This window comes from Carcharodon carcharias, chromosome 7 (assembly GCF_017639515.1).
Source record: "Carcharodon carcharias isolate sCarCar2 chromosome 7, sCarCar2.pri, whole genome shotgun sequence".
Taxonomy (NCBI): Eukaryota; Metazoa; Chordata; class Chondrichthyes; order Lamniformes; family Lamnidae; genus Carcharodon; species Carcharodon carcharias.
Window position 1 is genome coordinate 16,761,841 of NC_054473.1, and position 25,553 is coordinate 16,787,393.

The 25,553-nt window shown below is 41.3% G+C and overlaps 1 protein-coding gene across 1 annotated transcript in view; it reads right to left on the reverse strand.

The window, feature by feature from the left end:
• LOC121280286 (twinfilin-2) overlaps window positions 1–25,553 on the reverse strand; it is a 118,165-nt gene that overhangs the window by 85,516 nt on the left and 7,096 nt on the right. The window lies entirely within an intron of this gene.

Below are 25,553 nucleotides of genomic sequence, written 5' to 3' on the forward strand. Positions count from 1 at the left end.
AAGGCTAATGATACGAAAATTGACACAGAGACAAAAAGGGAGATTAGGAAGTATAACTAAGAGCTTGGTCAAGGAAGTGGGTTTTAAGGTAGGTCTTAAAGAAGGGAAGGGTGGTACTGAGACAGGGAGATCTAGGGAGGGTATTCCAGAGCTTAGAGCCGAGATGACTGCAGGAATGGTGGTTAACCATTGGCAAAGGGGTTTTGGGGTACACAAAAGGACAGAGTTAGAGGAATGCAGAGTTCTCAAAGGGGTGTGGGGCTGAAGGCAACTATGAGGGTGGTCAAGGATGAGGCTGTGAAGTGATCTAAACAGGAGGATGAGAATTTTAAATTTGCGGCTTTGGGGAAATGTGGGCCAATGTAGGACTGTAAGCATGGGGCTGATGGGTGAATGGGACATGGCGTGGGATAGGTTCCAGGCAGCAGCGTTTTGGATGAACTGAGGTTAATAGAGGTTGGAGGATAGGACGCTGGCAGAATGCAGAGAATTTAAATTATTTTTGGAGACAGAAATGTTATAATGCAACACTGATTGGCAATTTATTTGTCCTCTTCCCAAGCTGTTAAGGTTGTTTCGAAAGAACAATTTCCACTGATGAATCAGAGCTATAAATAAGCATTTTTTATTTCTCTCTAAGTACATAAGAAATAGAAGCAAAAGAAGACCAAATGGCCTCTTAAGCCTGCTCCACCATTCAATATGATTATGATAGATCATGGGCTTCAACTCCATTTTTCTGCCCTCTCTCCATATCCTTTGATTCGCTGAGGGGTCAAAAACCTGTCTGTCTTTCTCAGCCTTAAATATATTCAATAATGGATCATCCACAACCCAAGCGAAGAAATTTCGCCTCATCTCAGCCCTAAATGATCAGCCCCTTATCCTGAAACTGTACTCCCTTGTTCTAGATTCCCTAGCCAGGAGAGACAATGTTTCAGTATCTATCCTGTCAAGCTTCATAATCATGAACGTTTCAATGAGATCACCTCTCATTTTTCTAAACTCCAGAAAATACAGACCCAAATTACTCAGCCTGTTATCATAGGACAACTCTCATTCCAGGCACCAATCTAGTGAACCTTTGCTGTACCGCCTCCAATACAAGTATATCCTTCCTTAAATATGGAGGCTAAAGTTGCAGTCTTCCAGATGTGGTCTCACCATAGGCCTGTGCAACTGTACCAAGACTTCTTTATTCTTGTACTCCAATCTCCTTGCAATAAAGGCCAACATGCTATTTGCCTTCCTAATTGCTTGCTGTACCTGCATGCTAACATTTTTATACCTTGTGCAAGAACACCCAAGCCTCTCTGAACATCAACATTTACAAGTTTCATGCCTAAAATTAAAGAAAAACCAAAAGAAACACAAGTACACTGAGGTCCATTTCAAGCAACATAATCTTTTGTCAAACTTATTTTTTTAGGATTTAAAAGGTTATATTTTACTACATCAAATTTATGAATAAAAGTCAACATCAGCCAAATAAACTGTTTCTGCTTTTTGCTTAATTGAATACGAGAGTCAAGTTTGTAAACTTAAAATAAAAAAAATACCCAGTTCTAGATTAGCATTGAACTTTCATCAGTCAACTAAGGTTAGCTAGATTGTCAGTCCCAGTAGAGCTGTTGATGATGTCAACAGAGATACTCCCAGCAAAAAGAACATCAAAAATGGTGGGTCTCCACAGAAAGAGAAATGAAGATTAGGACCCATTTACACCCCAGTTTTCTTTCCTTATCTATGAGAAACACATGGAATCTGCTTGGACCCATTCTGTGATGACACAGTCAAGGTTGGATACACAGTATTTTGAGAGATATTGGGTTGGATTTACACTGAGTTGGGACGACTCGAGAACCCTTTAAAAATGATGGGTCGGTCCCAATTCTGGGGTTCTTGGCCCTGTTCCCGGGTTTTCCAATTTTCAGGAGTGTCTTTTAAGGGTGTGGGCTGGTTTGGGTTGTGAGCCTGCCCCTGCTCCCTAACCTGGCCAGCACCATTGCAGGGATAGGCATGCCCCCAGGCCAACCTATGCCCCTCCAAACAACCCCTATGACCTTTCATACCCCAAGGTATGCACTCCAAACAACCCCTATTGGCCCTTCATGCCCCCTATGCCAAGGTATACCCCCCAAAGAATACCATGGCTCCTCATACCCCCCCATACGAAGCTATGGCACTTCCATGCCCATTCATCCACTCTACACCATAAGAACCAATGAACCCTTTAGTGACAGTAGGATGTCTAAGAAAAACTTTTAAAAAAGTAATTGATAATTTTCCACTTTCTCTAAAATAACTTTTTACTACAGCCCAATAAAAATGTCAATCATAGCTGAATCTGAAACCTCTATCTTGTGTAAATAAACTTTGTGAAATTGATAGCATACATCAGAGAGCCAGAGCTGTCAGTCAAGTAATGATTTTCTCTGGGGCTCAGGTGTTTTAGTACTCAAATGGATGCCTGAGAGACAACAGGGTATGAGGGGGCGGGAAGTGTAGTGTGAGGAAAATATCACCAAAATATCAAAACAAACTTGACTTTTGCATCTCCGGAGCATCAAGGCTAGTGCAGTTGAGGAAAGGAATGAGCATGAGTGCCTGCCAGTGTTTTACTAGGGTTCCACGGGTCAAAATACTGGGTGTGAAGCCATCCAGTGCTGGACTGTGGTCAGATTGGCCAAAAATCGGTCTGTCCAGTACAAAACCTGAAAACTGGCCACCGTACCCTAACCTTCAACATCAAGGTCTTTTGAAAATCTAAGTATACAACATCCACTGCATTAATCTTACCTATTCTTTCAGTTAACCTCTTCAAAGAATTCTATCATAGAAACATAGAAGATAGGAGGAGTAGGCCATTTGGCCCTTCGAGCCTGCTCCGCCATTCATTATGAGCATCCAACATAATAGCCTGCTCTCACTTTCTCCCCATATCCTTTGATCCCTTTCGCCCCAAGAGCTATATCCAACTCCTTAAAAACATAGTGTTTTGGCCTCAAATACTTTCTGTGGTAGTGAATTCCACAAGCTCACCACTCTTTGGTTGAAGAAATTTCACCTCATCTCAGTCCTAAATGGTCTACCCTGTATCCTCAGACTGTGACCCCTGGTTCTGGACTCCCCCACCAGTGGGATCCTTCCTGCATCTACCCAGTCTAGTCCTGTTAGAATTTTATAGGTTTCTATGAGATCCCTCCTCATTCTTCTGAACTCCAGCGAATATAATCCTAACTGACTCAATCTCTTCTCATATGTTAGTCCCGCCGTCCCAGGAATCAGTCTGGTAAATCTTCGCTGCACTCCCTCTATAGCAAGAACATCCTTCCTCACAGAAGGAAACCAAAACGGAACACAATATTCCAGGTGTGGTCTCACCAAGGCCCTGTATAATTGCAGCAAGACATCCCTGATCCTGTACTCGAATCCTCTCGCTATGAAGGCCAACACACCATTTGCCTTTTTTACCGCCTGCTGCACCTACATGCTTACCTTCAGTGACTGGTATACGAGGACACCCAGGTCTCATTGCACATTCCCCTCTCTCAATTTATAGCCATTCAGATAATAATCTGCCTTCCTGTTTTTGCTACCAAAGTGGATAACCTCACATTTATCCATATTATACTGCATCTGCCATGCATTTGCCCACTCACTCAGCTCGTCTAAATCACACTGAAGCATCTCTGCATCCTCCTCACAGCTCACCCTCCCATCCAGCTTTCTTTCATCTGCAAATTTGGAAATATTACATTCAGTTCCCTCATCTAAATCATTAATATATATTGTGAATAGCTGGGGTCCTAGCACCGAATCCTGCGGAACTCCACCAGTCACTGCCTGCCATTCGGAAAATGACCCGTTTATTCCTACTCTTTGTTTCCTGTCTGCCAACCAGTTTTCTATCCATGTCAATCCCACACACTTTAATTTTATATGCTAATCTCTTATGTGGGACTTTGTCAAAAACCTTTTGAAAGTCCAAATAAATCACATCCACTGGCTCCCCCTCACCAACTCTACTAGTTACATCCTCGAAAAGTTCCAGTAGATTTGTCAAGCATGATTTCCCTTTCATAAATCCATGCTGACTCTGTCCGATTCTGCCACTGTTTTCCAAGTGCTCAGCTATTAAATCTTTCATAATGGACTCTAGAATTTTCCTCACTAGCGACGTCAGGCTGACTGGTCCATAATTTCCTGTTTTTTCTCTACCTCCCTTTTTAAATAGTGGGGTTACATTAGCTACCCTCCAATCTGTAGGAACTGTTCAAGAGTCTATAGAATCACGAAAGATGATCACCAATGCATCCACTATTTCTAGGGCCACTTCCTTAATTACTCTGGGATGTAGATTATCAGACCCTGGGGATTTAACAGCCTTCAATCCCATCAATTTCCCCAACACCATTTCCCTACTAATGCTGATTTCTTTTAGTTCCACCCTCTCATTAAACCCTGTGTTCCCCAACATTTCTGGTATGTTATTTGTGTCCTCCTTTTTGAAGGCAGAACCAAAGTATGTAATTAGTTGCTCAGCCATTTCTTGGTTCCCCATTATAAATTCCCCTGTTTCTGACTATAAAGGAACTACATTTATCTTCACATACCTATAGAAACTTTTACAGTCAGTTTCTATGTTCCCCACAAGCTTACTATCATACTCTATTTTCCCCCTCTTAATCAATCCCTTGGTCCTTCTTTGCTGATTTCTAAGCTGTTCCCAATCCTCAGGTCTGTTGTTTTTTCTGGCCAATTTGTTCCCCTCTTCCTTGGATCTAATACTATCTCAAATTTCCCTTGTAAGCCATGGTTTGGCCACCTATCCTGTTTATTTTTGCACCAGGCAGGAAGGAACAATTGTTGCAGTTAACTCATGCGCTCTTTGAATGTTTGACATTGCCTATCCACCATCATCCCTTTAGGTAACGTTTCCTAAACCATTATAGCTTACTCGCACCACATACCATCGTAGTTTCCTTTATTAAGATTCAGGACCCTAGGACCCTAGTCTCAGAATCAACTACGTCACTCTCCATCTTGAAGAATTCTATCATATTATGGTCGCTCATCCCCAAGGGGCCTCATACTTTCTCATGACACAATACCCAGTCTAAGATGGCCTGTTCTCTAGTTGGTTCCTCAATGTATTGGTCCAGAAAACCATCCTGTATACACTCCAGGAATGCTCCTCTATGGTATTGTTACTAACTAGATTTGCCCAATCTATATGCAGATTAAAGTCACCATAATTACAGGTGTTCCTTAATTGCATGCGTCTCTAAATTCCTATTTAATGCCATTCCCAACATCACCACTACAGTTTAGGGGTCTATATACAATCCCCACTAATGTTTTTTGCCCCTTAGTGTTTCTCAGCTCTACTCATACAAATTCCACATCGTCAGAGCTAATATCTTTCCTCACTATTGCATTAATTTCCTCTTTAACCAGCAATGCAACTTTTCCTTTTTGTCTGTCCTTCCTAAATACTGAATACCCCTGGATGTTCAGTTCCCATCCCTGGTCACCCTGTAGCCATGTCCCTGTAATCCCAACTATATCATACCTGTTTATATCTATTTGCGCGGTTAATTCAACCACTTTATTGCGAATGCTCCTCGCGTTAAGGCACAAAGCCTTAAGGCTTGTCTTTTTAACATTACTTGTCCCGTTCCCACTATTTTTCACTGAGGCCCTGTTTGATTCTTGCCCTTGATTTCTCTGCCTATCACTTTTCTTATTCCCCTTTCTGTCTTTTGTTTTTGTCCTTAATTCCCCCTCCTCTGACTCCTTGAATAGGTTCCCATCCCCCTGCCATTTAAGTTTAAACCCTCCCCCCAACCACCCTAGCAAATATTCCCCCTACGACATCAGTCCTGGTCCTGGTCCTGCCCAGGTGTAACCCATCCAGTTTGAACTGGTCCCACCTCCCCCAGAACCAGCCCCAATGTCCCAGGAATCTGAAATCTTCCCCCTCATGCCATCTCTTCAGCCACATATTCATCAGATATATCCTGGTATTTCTACTCTGGCTAGCACGTGGTACTCGTAGTAATCCTGAGAAGACTACCTTTGAAGTCCTACTTTTTAAACTTACTTCCAAACTCCCTATATTCTGCTTTTAGGACCTCATCCTTTTTTTTAACCTATGTTGTTTGTACCAAAGTGTACCACGACCACTGGCTGTTCACCCTCCCCCTTCAGAATGTCCTGTAGTTGCTCTGAGACATCCTTGACCTTAGCACCAGGGAGGCAACATACCACTCTGGAGTCTCGTTTGCGGCCACAGAAACGCCTATCTATTCCCTTTACAATTGAATCCCCTGTAACTATTGCGTTCCCACACTTTTTACTCCAACCCTGTGCAGCAGAGCCAACTGTGGTGCAATGAATTTGGCTGTTGCTGCTTTCCCCTGAGAAGCCATTCCCCTCAACAGTATCCAAAGTGGTGTATCTGTTTTGCAGGGGAATAGCCACAGGAGATTCCTGCACTGCCTGCCTAGTTCCCTTGCTCTGCCTGGTGGTCACCCATTCCCTTCCTGCCTTTGGATTCTTGGCCTGCGGTGTGACCACCTCTCTATAAGTGCTATCCATGATACTCTCCACCTTGCAGACGTGCCACAGTGTCCCCAGCCGCCACTCCAGCTCTGAAACCCTGGTTTCCAGGAGCTGCAGCTGGAGACACTTCCTGCAAACATGCTGGCCTCGGGCACCGGAAATGTTCCTGGCTTCCCACATGGAGCAGGAGGAGCACACCATGGCTTTGAGCTCTCCTGCTATGACTTGCCCTTTAAATAAAACTAAACCTTTTGGAAGATACTTAATATCAAATAATACCAATTATCTAGGACTTCTCTTGCCTGCTCCTCGTTGTTACAGAATATAGCCCTTACAAACGAATAACCACAAAATAAGACCTTAAAAACTATAAGCAATAAAAGTAGTAAATACTTATCCGACCATACTCATGGTACTCAAAGGATCACCTTGCTCCCTCCTCACTGAACTCCCTCAGTAACCAAACTCCAACTTAAGCACTCTGTCTGCACTGGAGTGCTGCTTTGGGCTGTAGTAAAGTCAGCACTGTAAGATGGCCTGTTTTTATACTCTCTGAATCTAGCCTCTGAAAACCTGTTTGAGCCAGTTATCTAATTAACGAGTTGTAGCTGCAAGCACAGCCTGTATAAAGCCTGTTTTAAAGCTGGCCTGAAACTCACCTTCTTCCAACTCAAACAGCAACTTTTAGTTAATTACTAAATTAAAGAAAGACTAGACTTTAGATAGAAATTAACCCTTAAGTTCCCTCAGTCACCAAACTCCAACTTAAGCACTCTACTCCAGCCAAAGCAGCACTCTAGTCAAATTAATTGAGCATGACTTAGCCTTCAGAATATATGTTGATTATTTTTATTATATTTTCTGTCTCTAGATACTTTATTGCTTCTATTTGTATAGATATTAAGATCATTCCTATAATTGGCATTAATTGTCTCCAGTTCCCAGATTTTGTTCTGTTTCTTTTTTCATATATAGAAGCAAATTACGTGTCTGCCAATCATCTGGTACTGTCTCATCTATGGGACTTAGCTTCCTTGAGTGATTTTATCCTCTTTTAGTTTTGCTAGTTTGTCAATTATTGTTCCCTTTCTATTCTAATTATAATAATATTCTTTACCAAGTTCATTCTCCAGTTGATGAAAATGGATTAATTTCACAACTGTAGAACAGAACTTCTGTTGAAGGGTCATGAGGACTCGAAATGTCAACACTTTTCTTCTCCGCCAATGCTGCCAGACCTGCTGAGTTTTTCCAGGTAATTCTGTTTTTGTTAAGCTCATTTATCATATCAATGGTAAGTAAAAAATTATTATAGACATATGTTTACCTGTAATGTGAAACTATGATTTATACAAAATAGAACCATAGAAAAGTTGCAGCACAGAAAGAGGCCGGCTGAAAAGGAATAAAAAAACGAGCTGCCCATTTTAATCCCACCTATGGTCATCAGAGGGACAGTTAAAAAATAAAAAATAAACTGCCTGCAGGCATATGCAAAAAAGTTGCTAAATCTGAACAAAGGTAGGTGACCAAAAATGTTTGGGAGTCACTGGTGTAGAACATAAGCTCCATTCTCCATGATGGAAGGAAATGGAAAACAGTCACCCACAGCAAAACCCCTCCCCCTTTGCATATCTCCTACCAGTGATACAAGAACATTTGATGAGGTCTTGAGAGCTTTGTTTGCAGTGAGTAAGTGATTTGGCAACAATATAGAGCCAAGGGAGGTGAATGGAGTTAAGATACAGATTGGCTTTGATCTTACTGAAGGGAAGAACAGGTTCTAGGGGCTGCATGGCCTATCCCTGTTGCCATGTTTCTATGAAACAGATGAATGTCATGCCTACAACAAAATTAAACGATGCAGAAAATTGCAGGGTTTGATATTTTGTGTATGAAATTATAGCCAAATAAGTTTTTTTTATTATTTTACAGCTCTGCTGTATCCAATTTTGGGTAATTTTTGTTTTACATCTGAAATATGTAAAATATTGTGCTATTTCAGTTATTAATATTAAAGTTTTTCTTTGCGTAAATATCCAGTGTTAACTTTGAATTTTTTTGGATATTATGGCCTGGTTGCCTGACATTTAATACTAGCACAGCTATTTAAAAATTGTGTATATGTTTTGAACCATGGGACAAAACTAGACTGATGTGAATTGAATAGTAAGGGATACACACAGCTGATCCCAAAATTCTGGGCTGTAAGGATTCAGTATGACACAATACAAATTAGTCCACTGCTTCACAAGCTTGCCACAGAACAGAAGGCATGTGGCAATCTCCTTCTCAGTAAGCATATCTATAAACATAGATGCCTCCAAAGCCTCTACATTAATCTGATTTAGCCACTAGCAAGATGGAGTTCTGCAGAACAATGAACTCATACAATAGGTATCCGATTAGGTCATTTATTCCCAATTCTGTCATAACCTCCACTTTTGTATTCACAACTCTTCAGGGTGTTGATGTATCATCACTTAATATAGAGCATAGCACATTATGATAATTCTTAAACTGGGCCAGTGGACATTCAGGGTACATGTTAACAGCAGACAGGCATCTTATTATTACACATAATTTTTAGTGGCATTTTCAACAGCAAAATACAGAGTTTGAAAATTTCACCAGTCTGGAATTCAGGGAAGAAGCTGTATTGGCAGCTTTAAATGCAACATACAGTTCTCCTTCAGACAACTGTGGAGTATTGTCTACTGTAAATAAATATTGTAAATAAAATAAAATTCTAAAAAGCAAAGGAATAATATCAATTTCTATTAGTAATACACTTTAAGGTTACTTCATACCATTTGAATGCAGTGGTATGGATTGAACTCCAGATACATCCTATATATCTATTTTATACAATTACAATGTACAAAGACATTCATATACTCTTCAATAAAATTGTATTCCTTGAAAAATAATTCCATGTCCCCAGTTTTCTGATTGAGCACATCAAATATATTCAGCTACATTTCACCAACAGGCATGTACAACATATTACAGCACGTATGGGAAGGATCATCACTGCTATGGAATACCCACATTACTGCTCAGGGCTTTTACTTTTTATTGTTTAAATTGAATTGCAGAATAATCAGTGGGCCGCATGCTATAAGGCTTTGAAAATTACCTCTTGCATCAAGAACCTGCAATAATCCCTAAGAGTTTATGGCAAAAACAAACAACAAAGGTAAATTTTTCTGTCAACTGTTCCACATAGGGTCGCCCTGTTCTCACTGGACAGGTTTCTAAAAAGTTTGATGTTAATAGCTTTAATTCATGCAGCCTTGTTAGTGCTTTCATGTCACATATTTCGAATTTCAGGTCATTTTTTCTTTATGCATCTTAAGTACACCTTCCCCCAGGTTACCTTTTACCTGTGCTTTGATCTGGTTGACATCAGAGTAGAGAGATTTAAGAGAATTGGCAAAAGAATCAGCACAAATGAGAATTCTAAAAAAAATTTTTTTATACACAGCAAGTTATGATTGATGGCCTGAAAGGTGGTAAAAAGAGATGCAATAGTAGTTTTCAAAAGGGAATTGGATAAATACTTAAACAGGAAAATTTTGGAGGGGTATGGGATTAATTAAATACTTCTTATAATGAGCACGCACAGACACAATGGCCTCCTTTTGCCCGGACCCATTTTGTGATTCTAAATGACACTGCAGCTTAGGCCTACATAACACTACACATTTGGACCACTTTCATTGTTTCATTAACTGTTAGGCTCTCATGGATACTTTACCACAGGAAGCTTATATTTTCAATTTCTTTTCTATAAAGATCAATGATATTACATTCAAGTATATGGAATAGATGACTGACACTGTATCTGAGTCTTAGCTAGTAGCAATGTGATTGTCATCATCAGGTGAAGGGGTTTAACAACGGAAGAGAATTTGGATCTTTGTTCAGCTGATCTGCAGTTTTACTTATAATACCAGTCCATTTACTGTGATGAGCCAAGATCCAGTATAGTGTTCCTGTAAAGCAGGATTAAAGAGTAGGGAATAATTGGAGCAGGGTACCTAACTGTAATTAAGTTCACATTTTTACACTACTTGAATTGCCTGACTAGAAATCTTGTCTGTGCACTTCCACTAAATTTTTGCCACTGATGGCAAGCTGTAAACACAGTGTAGTAAGTTTATGGGCAGTTTCATTATAAATAGGGATTTAAATGGAAAAAGTTGACAGAAAATATATTGTAGATATGTAGAAAGTAAAAGCCTGTCAACTGACAAGAACTTAAATGATGCTGTAAACCAAGGTTAAAGTTTGAGCAGCATACGTATCAAAATTCCAACATTGCTACTCTTATCTCAGTCTCACCTCTAGCTCTTTAGAACAATTTTCTACTTGTTTTGCTCAGTGTGCGAGTTTCCTGTTTGAAGTCCTATCTTCACATTTAGATCTCCATCGTGTTGTGTGGCACTACCACCGTGCTAAATGGGATAGATTTCAAACAGATGTAGCAACTCAAGACTGGCAATCCATGAGGTGCAGCAGAATTGTATACAACCACAATCTGTAACCTTATGGCCCAGCATATCCCAACTCTATCATTACCATCAAGCTGAGGGATCAACCCTGGTTCATTGAAGAGAGCAGGAGGGCATGCCCTGAAAGCACCAGGCATACGTAAAAATGAGGTGTCAACCTGGTGAAGCTACAACGCAGGACTACTTGCATGCCAAATGGCAGAAGCAACATGCAACAGACAGAGGCAAGCGATTCCATAACCAAAGGATCAGATCTAAGCTCTGGAGTCCTGCCACATCCAGTCATGAATGGTGGTGGACAATTAAACAACTCACTGGAGGAGGAGCTTCATAAATATCCATATCCTCAATGATGGGAGAGCTCAGCATATCAGTGCAAAAGGTTGAAGCATCTTCAGCCACCTTCAGCCAGAGTTGCCAAATGGATGATGCATCTCGGCCTTCTCCAGAGGGCCCCAGCATCACAGATGCCACTCTTCAGCCAATTCAATTCACTCCACGTAATATAAGAAAATAGCTGAAGGCACTGAATACTGCAAAGGCAATGGGTCCTGACAACATTGCAAAATAGTTCTGAAGACTCGTGCTCCAGAACTAGCCATGCCCCCTAGCCAAGCTGTTCTAGTAAAGCTACAAAACCGGAGTGGAAAATTGCCCAGGTTATGTCCTGTGCACAAAAAGTAGGACAAATCCACCCCGGTCAATTACCACCCATCAGTCTACTCTCAATCATCAGCAATGCAATGGAAAATGTCGTCGATAGTGCTATCAGCACTTACTCAGCAACGACCTGTTCACTGACATTCAGGTTGGGCAATTCAGCCAGGGTCACTCAGCTCCTAACCTCATTACAGCTTTGGTTCAAACATGGATAAAAGAGCTGAACTCCAGAGGTGAGGTGAGAGTATCTGCCCATGACAGGGCATTTGACTGAGTGTGGCATCAAGGAGCCCTAGCAAAACTGAAGTTAATGGGAATGAGGGGGAAAACTCTCCACTGGTTGGAGTAATACTGAGCACAAAGGGAGATAGTTGTGATTGTTGGAGGTCAATCATCTCAGCCCCAGGACATTGCCACAGGAATTCCTCAGGGTAGTGTCCGAGGTCCAAATACCTTTAGCTATTTCAACAATGAACTTCCCTCCATCATAAGAGCAGAAGTGGGTTTGTTTGCGGATGATTGCAAACGATTCAGCATAATTTGAGACTCCTCAGATACCGGAACAGTCTGTGTCCATATAGAGTGAGACCTGGACAATATTCAGCCTTGGACTGGTAAGTAGTTTCACGCCATGCATGTGCCATGCAATGACACTTCCAACAAGAGAGAATCTAACCATTTCCCCAAGGCATTCAATGGCATTACCATCACTGAATCCCCCAATATCAACATTCTGAGGCTTACCATTGACCAGAAACTGAACTGGATCAGCCATATAAATACTGTGACTACAAGAGCAGGTCAGAGGCTGGAAATTCTGCAGAGAGTAACTCACCTCCCGACTCCCCAAAGCCTGTCCAATATCTACAATGCACAAGTCAGGAATGTAATGAAATACTCTCCACCGGATGAGTGTAGCTCCAACAACACTCAAGAATCTTGACACCATCCAGGACAAAGCAGCCTGCTTGACTGGCATTCCATCCACCACAAAAAACATTCACTCCCTCCACTACTGATGCACAGTGGCAGCAGCTGCACCAAATGCAAGATGCACTGCAGCATCTTGCCAAGGCTCCTTCCACAGCCTTCCAAACCCATGACCCCTGCCACCTAGAAGGGCAGGGGCAGCACTTGCATGGGAGCACCACCACTTTCAAGTTCCCCTCCAAGTCACACATCATCCTGATTTGGAACTATAATTGCTATTCCTTCACTCTCACTGGGTCAAAATTCTGGAACTCCCTTCCTTAACAGCACTGTGGGTGTTCCTACAAAACATGGACTGCAGCAGTTCAAGGAGCACAGCACCACCTTCTCAAGGGCAATTAGGGATGAGCAGTAAATGCTGGCCTAGCCAGCGATGCCCTCATCCCATGAACGATTAAAAAAGAGTGTTTGAGATTTAGGTTCTGCTATTAAACAAAATTTTCTTATACCAGTATTATGACTACTAATTTCTGCATTTTCACTGTGAAAATATTTCAAGAAAATAAATAATGGAATGCTTTATGATGATATTCAGAATTTTACGTACACATATTATAGGAACAGAAGTAATGATTTATGCAATCACAACAGAAATCCAGAAAGTTTATAAGATGACTACTTGCTTTTCTCTCCTTCTTTCGGTCCCCCCCGCCTTCCCACCTTGAGCAGCTGACTAAAGAGGGCTGGAACATGTAAATATGGCAATTATGCTGTTATAACTGGCCACTGGGAGATGCGCAAGAGTAATAATGGGAGGGGTCACTTTGGCCCTCTTCCTCTGAAGACCCAGACGTTTCCCTGTCTCCAACAGCACACCCAAGGTCAGAAATTTGCCTGTCAGCTCAGCTCCTCATTGTTCTGCACTGACATTCAATACTTAAATCGTTAACAAAAATAATTTCATATACGTGCACATTGCAGAAAAATAAAGTGCCCTGTTCTGGAAGAAGTATTCATTGACTCTGTCAGTAACCACAGTACCTGTTCTGCGACAACCAATACAATGAGCTGGTAACACACTGAGATCTTGCAATCTGCAATCTAAATACTGCCGCTCCTAGTTTCAAAAGTGAAATGTGCCTATTTAATCATACTTCACCAGAGAGAGTGTAAAAAACATCTCAATAGAACAAGACAGTGATTCTGTAAGGCAACTGAGCCAACAGCACAAACTTCTTTTAACAGTTGATCTTCTTTAGATGTGCTCTTGTATTTGGGAGAAACAAGATAATAGCAAAATTGGAGCCCCACTAAAATTAAAAGATGTATGCAAGATGGTTATTGTTCGATATGGTACTTGTCAAGTAACATTGTACTTTAAGGTAAAACATATTGTGGCCAGCTGTATAAAGTGTTGTATTCTTACCAGTGTCTTGCACCACAGTAGAACAAGAAAATACAAATTAAAACATTCATCGCACATTATACATGATAAACTACAGCAACCAAAGTACATGTATAAATTATAATAATGGCTACATTTCAGGAGTACGTCATTGCATGTTGTGCTTTGGAATGTCCTGAGGATGTAAGGGATATAAAAGTAAATTAAAACAGAATTACCTGGAAAAACTCAGCAGGTCTGGCAGCATCGGCGGAGAAGAAAAGAGTTGACGTTTCGAGTCCTCGTGACCCTTCGACAGAACTTGCGTTCGAGTCCAAGAAAGAGTTGAAAATTTCTTAGTGGGTAAATAGGATACTGCAGCAGATGACAATCTTACAGCTACAGCAGGAGAAATGGTATGTTAATTCCCTGTTGCCAAAGATTTTTAAAAATTTATTCATTCATTCATTCATTCAAAGGGTGTGGGCATTGCTGGCAAGGCAACATTTGCTGCCCTTGAGAAGGTGGTATGCCAAGATCATCAATGTAACAGCTGAGGATGATTGATCCTGGGATACAATCCTGAAGAACTCCTGCAGTGGAGTCCTGGGGCTATGGTGATTAGACTCCAATAATTACTGCCATCTTCCTTTGCGCTGGTATGATTCTGGACAGTGGAGAGGTTTCTTTGGAAGGTCCTGAGGATGTAATGGATATAAAAGTAAATTAAAACAGAATTACCTGGAAAAACTCAGCAGGTCTGGCAGCATCGGCGGAGAAGAAAAGAGTTGACGTTTCGAGTCCTCATGACCCTTCGACAGAACTTGCGTTCGAGTCCAAGAAAGAGTTGAAAATTTCTTATTGGGTAAATAGGATACTGCAGCAGATGACAATCTTACAGCTACAGCAGGAGAAATGGTATGTTAATTCCCTGTTGCCAAAGATTTTTAAAAATTTATTCATTCATTCATTCAAAGGGTGTGGGCATTGCTGGCAAGGCAACATTTGCTGCCCTTGAGAAGGTGGTATGCCAAGATCATCAATGTAACAGCTGAGGATGATTGATCCTGGGATACAATCCTGAAGAACTCCTGCAGTGGAGTCCTGGGGCTGTGGTGATTGGACTCCAATAATTACTGCCATCTTCCTTTGCGCTGGTATGATTCTGGACAGTGGAGAGGTTTCCCCTACCCTGATTCCCACTGACTTCAATTTTACTAGAGCCTCATGATGCTACACTCTGTCAAATGCTGTCTATGTCTGGGGCAGTCACCTCACCACTGGAATTCAGCTCTTTGTCCATGTTTGCACCAAGGATATAATTAGGTCATTAAGCTCCATATACCAGATCTTTGTCCACTCACTCAACCTATCTATATCCATCTACAACCTCATGTCCTCTTCACAACATACTTTCCTACCTTTCTTTGTATCATCTGCAAATTTAGCTACCATGTCTTCACTCCCCTCAACTAAGTCATTGATGTAAATCGTAAAAGGTTGAGGCCCCAGTACAGACCCTTGTGGGACTCCACTCGTCACATCCTGCCAATCAGAAAAAGACCCATTTATGTATACTCTCTGATTTCTGCCAGCCAGCCAATCTTCTATCCATGCTAATATGTTACCACTCCACCATGTGCTTTTATTTTCCGTAATAATCTTTGTCGTGGCACCTTACCAAATGCCTTCTGGAAATCCAAGTACAATACATCTACAGGCTCCCCTTTATCCATGTGCATGTTACTCCTTCAAACACCTCCAATAAGTTGGTTAAACATGATTTTCCTTTCACGAAGCCATGCTGACTCTTCTCTATTGCCTTGAGCTCTTCTAAGTGCCTAGCTATAATCTCCTTAATGATCGAGTCTAATAACTTCCCACGACAGACGTCAAGCTAACTGGCCTATTGTTTCTTGCCTCCCTCCCTTCTTAAATAGAGGAGTTATATTTGCTACTTTCCAATCTGATGGAGCCTTTCCAGAATCTAGCGAATTTTGGAAAATTAACACCAGCGCATCGGCTACCTCATTAGCCATCTCTTTTAAGACCCGAGGATGTAGTCCGTTGGAACCCGCAGACTTGCCAGCCTGCAGCTCCATTAATTTGCTCAGCACTGTTTCCCTAGTGATTTCAATTTCACCAAGTTCTTTCTCCCGTTCACCACCTGATTTGCAGCTATTACTGGAATGTTTTTTGCACCCTCTATAGTGAACACAGAAGCAAAATATTTCTTCATTTCTTCCACCATTTCCTTACTATCGACTATTAACTCCCCACTGTCACTCTCTAGAGGACCAACACTCACTTTACTTACTCTTTTTCCTTTTTAAATACCTAAAGAAAATCTTGCTATCCATTTTTATGTTTCTAGCTGGCTTCCTCTCATACTCCTAATTTCTTTCTCCTGTTTAACCTTTCAGCCATTCTCTGCAGTTCTTTATATTCTGTCCAATCATCTGTCTCGCCACTCATCTTTGTGCAGTTTTATGCTTCTCCTTTAAGCTTGATGCTTTCCTTAATATCTTTAGTTAACCAAGGATGGTGGGTCCTCCCCTTAGAATTTTTCTTTATAGTAGGAAGGTACTTATTCTGAATACTCTGAAATATTTCCTTAAATGTCTGCCACTGCTTCTCTAATGGTCTATCCTCTAGCCTAGTTTCCCGGTTCACTTCAGCTAGCTCAGCTTTCAACCCCACATAGTTGCCCTTATTTAAGTTTAAGATACTAGTCTTAGATCCGCTCTTTGCCCTTTCAAACTGGATGTAAAATTCAATCATATTGTGGTCGCTGCTACCTAGGGGTGTCTTTAAACTGAGGTCATTAATTAATCCTGTCACGTTACACAATAGCAAGTCTAATATAATCTGACCTCTGGTTTGTTCCAGAATATGCTGCTCTAAGAAACTATCTTGAAAACATTCTAAGAACTCTTCATCCAGGCTACAACTACCAATCTGATTTTTCTAGTTTATGTGTTGATTAAAATCACCCATGATTATTGCCGTCTCTTTAACACAAGCACACAATATTTCTCTTGAATACTTTGCCCGATACTGTGGCTAGTGTTAAGGGGTCTGTAGACCACTCCTACTAATGACTTATTTCCCCTGCTATTCCTCATCTCCACCCAAACCAATTCTACACCCTGATATCCTGAACCAATGCCCTCTTTGATTAACAGTGCTACCCCTCCACCTTTACCTAACTTCCTATTCTTCTCGAATGTCATGTACCCTTCGATATTAAGGACCCAGTCTTTGTCGTCCTGCAGCCACCTCTCTGTAATTGCTGTCAGATCATGGGCAGAATTTTGCTGTCGGTCAGCAGGGGGTGGGGCCCACTCGCTGACGCATAAAATGACATGGGATGATGTCAGGCGGAACCCCTGATGTCATCCCGGCCCATTTAATTTTCAGGATGGAGGGCCCGCAGCAAAATCAGCGCGCGGGCCTGCCAAACCGTCAATGGTCAATTTACGCCATTGACAGGATCAATTATACAATTAAAGAACCTGCCCGTCCAACCTTAAGGTTGGTGGGCAGGCCAGGCACCCCGGTGGGCAATAGAAAAAAACATGAAACCTCATCCACTCATGTAGGGTTTCATGTAGGGATTTAAAAAGTTTAATAAACTCATAATGTAAATTATGAACATGTCCCATCTCATGTGACATTGTCACATGAGGGGAACATGTTAGGGAATTTTTTTTTTCTAATTTTCATATTTTTTTTAGAAGTATCAGCGATCTACCTGAGGCAGCACTTAGCCTCAGGCAGATGTGTGCTCTTTCGGGTGCATGCGCGAAAGAGCGCATTCTCGCTTTTGGGGAATCCCCCCCCACCCGCACAGGAAGCGCATAGCTCTTCCTGCCGGACATCACGCTGGGCGGGCCTTATTTGGCCCGCCCGCATGAAATGGCAGTGGGGCCCACTTCTCCGGCAGGGATTGGCTCCCCGCCCGCCAGAGATTGGGTCGGGCCCAGCCGCCTGACAGGCAGAAAATTCTGCCCCATATTTATTTGCTTCATTGTGGGCCATCAATTCGTTTACCGTGTTATGAATGCCACATGCATTCAGGTAGAGAGCCTTCAGTTTTGCCTTTCTGTTACCTTTGTAACATCTAGTCTTGACTGTTGATGTATTCTGAGGTTTTTTTCTTTCTCATATTACTGTTTTGCTCCCCTGTCATGACATTACACCTTGAATTGCTACCTCTACCCAAGCTTGATCCCTCACCCCTGTTCAGTTTAAAGCCCTCTCTACTCCCCTAGTTATGCAATTTGTGAGGACATTGTCCCAGTATGGTTCAGGTGTAAAATGTCTCAATGGTACAGGCCCCACTTTCCCCAGTACTGATGCCAGTGCCCCACTTCTCCCACACCAGTCTTTGAGCCATGCGTTCGTCTCTCTAATCTTTTTTGTCCGAAGCCAATTTGCACGTGGCTCAGGTAATAATCCAGAGATTATTACCTTTGAGGCTCTGCTTCTTAACTTGGTACCTAGCTCCTCATACTGACTCTGAAGAACCTCTTTCCTAATTCTACCTATGTCATTGGTACCTACATGGACCACGACAACTGGATCCTCCCTTTTCCACTGCAAGTTCCTCTCCAGCCCTGAGCAGATTTCCCGAACCCTGGCACCGGGCAGTAAAACATAGCTGCCTGGACTCTTGTTCTTTGCTGAAGAGAACAGTGTCAATCCCCCTCATTATACTATCCCCTACTACCACTACATTCCTTTTTGCTCCCCCGACTTGAACAGCTCCCTGTGCCACAGTGCCGTGGCCGGCCAGCTAGCTCATCCACCTTGCAGACGTCACTTTCATCCACACAGGTTGTGGGCACCTCAAACCTGTTTGACAATTGCAAAGTTTGAGGAATTAAATCCGGAAAAGTGTGAGGTAATGCATTTGATGAGGGCAAACAAAGCAAGGGAATACTTAATAAATGGGAAATATCGAAAGGCTTGAGGAAGTGAGAGACCTTGGAGTGCAAGTCCACAGGCCCCTGAAGGTGGCAGGTGGATAAGGTGGTAAAGAAAGCATGTGGAATGCTTTCCTTTATTGGACGTGGTACTGAATACAAAAGCAGGGATGTAATGATGAAACTATATAAAATGTTGGTCAGGCCACAGCTGGAATTTTGTGTACAGTTCTGGTCAGCGCATTACAGGAAAGGCATAATTGCTCCAGAGAAAGTACAGAGAAGATTCACAAAAATGTTGCCAGGGCTTGAAAATTGCAGCTATGAGGAAAGATTAGATAGGCTAGGGTTGTTTTCCTTAGAACAGAGGAAGCTGAGGGGTTACCTCATTGAGGTGTACAAAATTATGAGGGGCTTAGATAGGGTGGACAGGAAAGACCTGCTTCCCCTAGCTGAGGGGTCACTTACCAGGGGGTATAGGTTTATGATGATTGGCAGAAGGATTAGGGGGGACATGAGGAGAAACCTTTTCACCCAGAGGATGGTGGGCTTCTAGAATTCACTGCCTAAATTGGTAGTTGAGGATGGAACGCTCAACTCATTTAATAGATAAGTGGATCTGCACCTGAAGGGCTGTAACCTGCAAGGCCACAGACCATGTGCTGGAAAGTGGGATTAAAAATGAATGGCTAGCTTCTTTTGTTGGCTGGCGAAGACACAATGGCTTAATGGCCTCTTTCTGTGCCATAACTTTTCTATGGTTCTATGGTGTAGAAGTGAAGATTTCTGATTCCTAGACATTTCGATCAGTACTGGGGCAGAAGGAATCCTTCTACGAATGATAGACTTCACCTGAACCAGATGAATACTGAAGTACTCACAGAAGCTGCATACTCTGAATAATTTTAAAGCTGATTAGTATTTTTGTTAAATTGCACTGATGTGTATTTTATGAAGACTTAATATTGTAATATTTCCATAATTTTAATCTGTCCTTCACTATTTTCACATCTGGCAAGGGGTTCATGAGTTTCTTCATCTCTCCAACCGGTTAGCAGTCTCAGCTTCCTGCTGTTGTGTATTCCAGGTCTCCCCAACCCTGGTAGCCTTTTACTTCTATGCACTCTCATCCCTTGTAAATGCATTTGACTAGTACTCTTAGCTTCAATTATATGGTCAGACATTTAGAGCTTTTGGAATGGACAAAAGTGTTTTAGCAATAAAGACACAAATAACATATCCATTTCTTGGGCAGTTAAACAGATTACAGCACCATAAATATATTTTTAGTAGGATATTAGCATGTTGATTGGCAATGTATATGCCCGTGGGTTGATTGCTGCCTTTTTACACTCAGTACACCTTCGAGCCATTATTTTCTGATATTATCCTCATCATTGCCAAATATAAAGCAAGCTTATCAATGAAGACGGCTATATCTCATCTTAATTCATCCATTTTGAAAGATCCTGACATCCTCTCACTGGATCATCCACTTGTTTCTTATATGAGGGCAGGGTTTTTGTTTCTGCTGCTCTAACCGGAAGTTTATTCCACCTATTGGTCACCCAAGTAAAGAATTTCATTACATCAGTCTCCAAGTTCTCTTTCACTGGTTTGAACCTGGGTTACCTTTTCCAGATAATTTAAAGTACTATTTCACATTAACTTTTTCTATACCCTGCCTCCATAAAACATCCATACTGCTGTTTCTTAAGCCATTGGTTTCCATCTCCAATCCTTGAATGTGTCCAGGTCTGGTTGCCATAAAACAAGAGACATTCAAGCTTTGGGGATTGTGCTAGTAAGAGCCATGAGGCTGATCCCTACTATCAGTTATCTTAAGTTATAGTGAAAAACTGGAGAAACTTGAGCTTTACAAGATCATTTGCCCATATAGAAAGCAATAGCTTAGAAAACAGTAGTATATTTGCATCTCATTTGAAATTATGGGACAAAACTCAAGAAACACAAACAATTCACTATGTAGTTTGTCAAGAAAGAAACTAAATACATCCAGAAGCTTCACAGGCAAGGGTTATGAACAGGTTATCAATGATGGGTGCAAAATGGTGTATATGCTTCAGTCTTTAAGTGCTCCTCTTCCAGAAGATAGTAGTGATAACACTAAAATTAATAGCAAGTCTAAACTTCAAATGTAACTCTTGTATACAAATTAATTTTACAATATCATGGCTCCAAGTGTGTTGCAAAGAGTAAGAGTAGGCAAATATTATGAATAAACAAAATCAAAAAACGCTTGACTGAACAATTAAAATGATTAATTCCAGTCAAGTAAATTTTATGTTACAGTTCCTTTGAGAAATCCTGATAGTTAATTAAGGCTCTTCACATATAATTTCACAGTAAGCTTGACATTTCCAGGTGCCATACCACCCTTGCAACACCTGGTTGGTAAAATTTGAAGGATAACAATTGAGGGGGGTGGTGGAACACAAAATTTTACATAGACACAGAGCTCTGTGATATCAATGAGGTACTGTTATTGATTTACTGCATTTGAACATAAAGATATCAGGAGAGCCAGATGCTCTTTCTACAAGTTAATAATTAAGCAGACAGCACAGTGGAGAGTGTTGGTTTTCCTTCCTGGATCACATCCTGGGTATGAAATCATCACCACGGCACTGGCAGGAAGATATAATAATTTACATAACGTGATTGTAATTTATTGTATAGTAGAGTAATAGTGAGGTCTGTATTTGGGATTTAATTGAATTAAAAGCAGCTGATCTGAAGGCTTTGATGTATCAGAAGATAAGCTAGGTTTGAAATGTTAAGCAAGTAAACATGGGTGAATTTTTAGAATGTAAGGTGTAAAGGAAACATCTGCATTTTTAAATAAACCAGACTAGCTTGAATTCAAAAGAGGGGGGGGCGAAGTGTTTCACCTAGCCAGGAGAAGTTAAGAAACAGTATGTTTATTCTTCCCAAAGATTATTACTACTGAATTCAAAGCCCGCATCTCGAAATACATACAAATTACAAATAGTTGTGGCAGCTGCTTCAAGTTTCCCTCTGGGATTTGATCAGCTCAGTCTTTACCATCGGCCGTGCCATAACAGGCACCCATATGTTCAATGCATCTTTTAATATTGAGACCCAGAAAGACATGGTTAATAAAAAAATAACATACAATATCCTCTCTATACAATAGTTCCCAAATTACTAAAACAAAATACTACAACTTCTGACAAAACAAATTTATTTTGGTGTCTAATGAAAGCACCATAAGGTACAAAAGTTATAAAACCATGCAGTGAAAATGGTTAACATATTAATTGGAACATTCATTCTCTCCCACTCTCATGTTTTGCTTCAGAGTAGGTGTGGTAAGTGGTAATGTTGTATTTGGTGTTTGACAGGACTGAACTCAACTAGATCCACTTTTGAACCTAACCTCTACCTTCTAGCTCTGGAAACTATCTAGTTTAGTCTTGTGACAATTGGGTACACCTTCCCTCTCAGCTTTTGCTATGCCATAGTCAGCTTGAAAACATGTATTGTGACTTTTTAAAAAAAACTTGCCTTTGCTGCTGTGTTAGGGCCAGCTGAAGGAAAGTGAGTTTTTAAAATCACAATACAAAACAACGCTATTCAGGAAGTCAGTCCACCTGCCTGTTTGCTAATTTGATGATTCCTCAAAATCAATGTTGCTTTGGATCTCAGACTTAATTTCTTCACATTTGATCAGTTAGAACCATAGAAAAGTTACAGCACAGAAGGAGGCCATTCGGCCCATCTTGTCCATGCCAGCCCGGTGCCCTTTCTAATCCCACCTTCCTGCACCCGGCCCATAGCACTGCAGCTTACAGCACTAGGTGCAGATCCAGGTACTTTTTAAAAGAGTTTACAGTTTCTGCCTCTACCACCAACTTGGGCAGCGAATTCCAGACACCCACCACCCTCTGTAAAAAAAAAAAATTCTTCCTCATGTCCCCCCTACACTTTCAGCCACTTATCTTGAATCTATGTCCCCTGGTTCTAGAATTCTCCAACAAGGGAAAAAATTTTATCCTGTCCACGCTATCCATTCCCCTCATAATTTTGTACACCTCAATCAAGTCACCTCTCAGCCTTCTTTGTTCCAGGGAAAATAACCCCAACCTATCCAATCTCTCCTCATAGCTACACTTTTCTAACCAAGGCAACATTCTTGTAAACCTCCTCTGCACTCTCTCCAGAGCTATTACGTCCTTCCTGTAATGTGGTGACCAGAACTGCACACAATACTCCAGTTGTGGCCTCACCAGTGTTTTATACAATTCCAACATTATATCTGTACTTTTATATTCTATACCTCTGACAATGAAGGAGAGCATTCCATATGCCTTCTTTACAACCTTGTCTACTTGAACTGCTGCCTTCATGGACCTGTGTACTTGTATGCTAAGATCCCTCATTTCATCTACCCCTCTTAGTATATTCCCATTTATTTTGTAATCCCTGTAACTGTCTGACCTCCCTAAATGTATGACCTCACATTTCTCTATGTTAAAATCCATCTGCTACTTTACCGTTGTATTTTGAGTAGCCTGAAATAACAAAGGTTTCATCAGAATTAGCAGGCAAAACAAACAACTTGGTACTCTACAGCGTCTGGACTCAATATTGAGTTCAACAATTTGAGATCATAACCTTTGCCTCCATTTTGTTTCTTGTTTTTTTTGCTGGTTCAATTTTACTCATTTCTTTCTTTATTTCTTCACGTTGTATTTGGACTGCTGCTATACAGCCATTCGCACCTCATCTGAACACATCTTTTCTTTCTTTACTTTACCCATTACCACAAAACCAGCATAGCACCTTCCGATTAGGCACTTTACAGCCTTCCAGGCCTAACATTGAGTTCAACAACTTCAGGCCATGAACTCTCTCCTCCATCTTTATCCCCTTTTTAATCCAATTGTCTGTTTCCTGATTTTAAAATTTTTCACTTACTTTTATCCTTTTACCCCAACACCACCTCTCCCCACTACAGGGTTGTCACTGATCATAAGATGTAGGAACAGAAGTAGGCCATTCGGTCCATCGAGTCTGCTCCACCATTCATGGCAAATCTGATAAGCCTCAACTCCACTTTCCTGCCTTTTCCCCATGACATTCGATTCCCTCCATGATTAAAAATCTGTCTATCTCAGCCTTGAATATACTTAACAACCCAGCCTCTACAACCCTCTGCGGTAAAGTATTCCACTGATACACAACCCTCTGAGAGAAGAAATTCCTCCTCATCTCGGTTTTAAATGGGCAACCCCTCACTCTGAGATTATGCCCCATGGTCTAGACTCTCCCAAGGGGAAACAACCTCTCGGCATCCACCCTATCAAGCCCCCTAAGAATCTTATATGTTTCAATAAGGTCACCTCTCATTCTTCTAAACTTCAATGAGTACAGGCCCAACCTACTCAACCTCTCCTCATAAGAAAATCCCTCCATATCCGGGATCAACTTAGTGAACCCTCTCTGGACTGCCTCCAATGCCAGTATATCTTTCCTTAGATAAAACTGTTTACAGTATTCCAGGTGTGGTCTAACTAGTGCCTTGTATACTTTTAGCAAGACGTCCCTATTTTTATACTTTGAAACAAAGTCACTCACCATCCTGACTTGGAAATTCACTGTTCCTTCATTGTCAAAATCCAGGAACTCTCTTCCTAACAGCACTGTGGGTATACCTACGCCACATGGACTGCAGCGATTCAAGAAGGCAGCTCACCACCACCTTCTCAAGGTCAAATAGGGGTGGGCAATAAATGCAGGCCGAGCCAGTGAAGCCCACATCTTGTGAATGAATAAAGAAAAATGAAGTCCAACTTCCGATTTGCCTTCCCTATTACCTGCTGAACTTGTGTGCTAACTCTTTGTGATTCATGCACGAGGACCCCCGAATCCCTCTAAGCTTAATTTTTCTGCAGTCTTTCTCCAGTTGAATAATATTCAGCTCCTCTATTCTTCCTGCCAAAGTGTGTAACCTCACATTTTCCCACATTATATTCCATCTGCCAAGTTTTTGCCCACTCACTTAACCTGTCTATATCCCTCTGTAGACTGTGGCATCCTCGCCACTTGCCTTCCCACCTATTTTTCTGTCATCCGCATACTTGGTGACAGTACATTCACTTCCGTCATCCAAGTCATTAATATATATTGTAAATAATTGTGGCCCCAGCGCTGATCTTCGTGACACTCCACTAGCTACAGGTTGAAAACACCTCCCTTATCACAACTCTCTATCTACTATTAGTTAGCCAATTCTCTATTGATGCTAATATACTACCTCCAACACCATGGGCTCTTATTAAGTAGCCTTATGAAACACCTTTTGGAAATCCAAATATATTGCATCTATTGGTCCCCCTTTATCTATCTTGCTCGTTAGCTGCTCAAAGAATTTTAATAAATTTGTCAGGCATGATTTCCCCTTCTGAAATCATGCTGACTCTGCTTGATTATATTATGTATTTCTAAATGTTCTGCTATTACATCCTTTATAAAAGACTCTAACATTCTCCCAATTACAGATGTTAAGCTAACTGGCCTATA